This window comes from Megalopta genalis, chromosome 3 (genome assembly GCF_051020955.1).
Source record: "Megalopta genalis isolate 19385.01 chromosome 3, iyMegGena1_principal, whole genome shotgun sequence".
Taxonomy (NCBI): domain Eukaryota; kingdom Metazoa; phylum Arthropoda; class Insecta; order Hymenoptera; family Halictidae; genus Megalopta; species Megalopta genalis.
Genome location: NC_135015.1, coordinates 8,620,945 through 8,625,149, shown reverse-complemented (window position 1 = coordinate 8,625,149; position 4,205 = coordinate 8,620,945). Strand labels below are relative to the sequence as shown.

Sequence of the window (4,205 nt, the reverse complement as noted above, 5' to 3'; positions counted from 1 at the left end):
CTGAAACAAAAAGTTAAAACAATCATCGCGATTTTATTCATCGATGAAAATAGTGAAGACAAGTTTTGGATAACCAAAGGTATAGTAATTGGATTTTTTCACTGAAGTTTCGTTATGGTTGTTTGCAGATTCTCCTATTTATTATTAGAATATACAAATTGTTTGCACCCTAAGCAAGATATAGGAATCAAGTACAATTCTGTCTCTTTCTGAAATAATTTTAATAACTTGAAATTAATATATTACATTCCTAGTTTCCTTGATTTTTTTCACTGTTTCGAATTTTACTTAACCATTTTTGCCATGAGTGCATAGCATCTGCAGTTTAGTTATTTTCACTACTTCTATATTTATTCTCATTTTTGGTAGATATTTGAAAGGGATTTTTGCAGACTTTGATTCGCTTCTTCAGAAAATTTTAGATTTTGGATATTGACAGCGGATCTTTGTGGGAAATAAAAAGAGGGATGAAGTTCTTCCTTTGTTTAATAATTCTAGCAGATTGAAAACAATATACGTTTTTGTTACTAAATTTTTGCATAAATGCATAAAATCCGCAGTCTAGTTATAAATAATAGTTTCGTGAAAAACGTTCGCTTCATGTTTCATGGATGCAGTTGCAGCTGTTCCGAACACTTTCTAAACGAACACGCGGTCCCTCGGATTTTCGGATGGGTTGCGAATTGCAATTTGCGAGTCCGAGTTCCTGGAGGAGTATTCTTGAAACTTACAAATTGCGAACTCGCGCGCTCCTGTCTTGTTCCAACGGCTGGAGAAACGGAATCCAGCGAGACCGTGTTCCATTTGTTTACGTCCGAGTCCAGCGACAGTGGAGCTAGGTAAAACGTAGCAGACCGTTTAATTCGCTGTGACTTGGCCGGTCGAACGAAGTAACGACGGAAGACAAATGAAATCGAGCCGCTTGGTTCATTCATCTGGCTTCTATTCTCGCTTTTCATGCAGCCCTGTTCAAAGGTGACGGAACGAAGACGCATTGCGAGCGGCATCGAAACCTGACAGCCAACCTCTCTGCCTAAGCGAATATTCCGGAAGAGCGGTGCTGTTCTCGTAAGCATATGTAATCGAATCTTGTTATGCAGTGTTCGAATGCTGAATAGAATACAGATCGTGATTACTACGGACAACCTTTGAAGAACACGGTGCTTGGGTTACACGATAATTCGTATAACGGTAATTCAACTCGGTTTTAACGTGCTCTTTTTACTAATTACAAGAACAACCTCAGAAATTCTTGTACAACACGGTTTTGGATAGCAGAAACGATTAGACACGTTACCCGAGTGTTGCAGTAGCAATACTGCGCATACATCTGCGCAAAGTTCCTTTTTGGTATCAACTTTCTACGGTACGATCTTTTTACACCAGTATAAACTGTAACTTGATACCAGGAAATATCAGTCTTTGTATGTAAATTAACAACGAATTGACAATCCTAAAGGGACCGAGTTTTCTCTGATGTGTGAAGTGAAAGTTTGAATTTTATTTATGAAGAAGAAACAACAAAACATATTTTTGCAACGTTATGGCTGAGAATGAAATTGGGCTAAAAAAACATGCTAAATAAGTACGTGACTTGAAAGTTACACCGAGCTATAGAGGGCTGAATGAAAATAAGAAATATGTAAGTATTTGAAACAATTTCGAACCGATATTTTCAATGCTGTTATTTGTAAATAAAAATAATATTGATCCATTTGAAATAATAGTAATTTCTTATATGGAATCATGTATTTCGTTATGAAATATCAGACATGACAAAAGAATAAATCCTCAAAATAACATGCAGTAAAACGATTTCATTTTAAGAGATCTTTAGATCAATTTGTTTCGAACCGATATTTTTGTAAATAAAAATAATATTGATTCATTTGAAGTAATAGTAATTTCTTATATGGAATTATGTATTTCGTTATGAAATATCAGACATGACAGAAGAATAAATCCTCAAAATAACATGCAGCAAAACGATTTCATTTTAAGAGATCTTTAGATCAATTTGCTTTAGATCAATTTGTTTCGAACCGATATTTGTAAATAAAAATAATATTGATCCATTTGAAGTAATAGTAATTTCTTATATGGAATTATGTATTTCGTTATGAAATATCAGACATGACAAAAGAATAAATCCTCAAAATAACAAGCAGTAAAACGATTTCATTTTAAGAGACTTTAGATCAATTTGTTTCGAACCGATATTTGTAAATAAAAATAATATTGATCCATTTGAAATAATAGTAATTTCTTATATGGAATTATGTATTTCTTTATGAAATATCAGACCAGACAAAAGAATAAATCCTCAAAATAACATGCAGCAAAACGATTTCATTTTAAGAGATCTTTAGATCAATTTGCTTTAGATCAATTTGTTTCGAACCGATATTTGTAAATAAAAATAATATTGATCCATTTGAAATAATAGTAATTTCTTATATGGAATTATGTATTTCGTTATGAAATATCAGACATGACAAAAGAATAAATCCTCAAAATAACACGCAGCAAAACGATTTCATTTTAAGAGATCTTTAGATCAATTTACTTCGAGTGAAACTTTTTCGACAAAAAGTTCATTCTTACGAGATTTTTGTCTGAGGACATCTAATATTGTCGCGAAAAAAAATAATTCATCGGTCAGATCTGTTCTGTTATTTCGCAGAAGTCTCAGAAAACTCATGTTTCCAAGAAGAATTTCGCAACTATCTCAAATAATGATTTCAAATAATTCGAAGATAGAATAACACTTAAAGTAATATTCCAAATAATGTGATTTCAATAGTGCCCAAGTCTGGTTATTACGATCGCCCGGTAAATTATTCTGTCATGATTTTCAGCAAATGTCCTATGATATCGTGCAGCAGAACGTGGACGCGAACGATTACGCATTCCGTGGCATCATCATTAGAGGAGTCACCCCTGGTTCCCGGTAAGCGTAACAAAGCGGGCATTTAACTGGTAGCCGGGGTAAGATTAGCGGACGATGGCGACGAGGTAAAATTAGAGGTGCGCGACTCCGTGCGATTATTAAAATAGAGTGACCGGTGCGTATCTGCGAGTTCAAGTGGATGCTTGACTCATCCGACGTAACGGATCGAGAAGTTGAGCCCGGAGGTTGGAACCTCCGCGAGATCTATTTGCTGACTGCTGGGAGTGCACCAGCTGGACGCAATCGAGGCTTTCGCAGGGAACCCCGTCCGGGTCATTGCCATCGCTTTATCGACTGTTGTTGACTTTGGCGCCAGGACCGGCCGAGCGAATCGTCGCGAGGATGCCGCCGTGATTATCGGATTCTCTCATCTGATTTCGAGGGCGATCGTGCGCGACGTGACTCGAATTTGAGGGACACGCTCTGCCATTGAGTGGAAACCTCGTCTCTCAAGGTGACTCCGTTCGTGGCAGGACGTATGACGAGCTTCGAAAATTCTTCTCGCTGAAGTACCATCCTCTATTCAACTATTGAATTCGGTGTAGAATGACCGGTCCCGTGAATGAAAACTTCAGTATGTTTGTCAAAATGTTGATTTACAAATCGTTTGTCCGTTTCACTACTAAATTCGTACATCTCTGAATACAATTCTAGTATTTTGATTGATATTTAGTTATATTTTTTTAGTTATAACTTCTCTGAAAAGTGAATTGATTTTGTGAAAAATACGTCAAACGACACCAATGAGTGAACGAAAATTTTTAAAGAATAAAAACAGTAATATTACAGTGAATGATATCGTACAAACTAATAGTTTCACTGAGCGCACCCTAAAGAACAAATTATATTAATATAATTTTAATATTAATTACTGAACGTCATGGAACGCCATTGAGACAACTGTTAATTAAAGAAATGAAATGCGAAGCGAATTGTAAGAAAAAACAAAATGGCACTTGCAAGACGTCTGTAAGCGTACAACAAAACTAATGCGTAAATTTTAGTGTGAAAAGGATATACGTTCACAATTGTTGCGCATGCACGAACGTCTTCTGTTCATTAACGTCTAGATTACAGATTTTTTGTCTTTGCAGCAGACGCTAGTAATTTAAAACAGTGAAAAGATCAAAAGAATTAGAGAATGTCGAACATCTTCAATTTTCTGAAATTATTAAAGAAAGTTTCTATTTGATCATTGCTTCTTGTATTAATTGATGCAGTAAACCTTTATTTTTTACGAAGATCCATGGTTTAT

The 4,205-nt window shown here is 35.4% G+C and overlaps 1 protein-coding gene across 1 annotated transcript in view; it reads right to left on the bottom strand.

Annotated features, from left to right (window-relative positions):
• The window catches only part of LOC143259047 (tRNA (guanine(6)-N(2))-methyltransferase THUMP3), a 100,499-nt gene that overhangs the window by 1,235 nt on the left and 95,059 nt on the right, over nt 1-4,205 (bottom strand). The window lies entirely within an intron of this gene.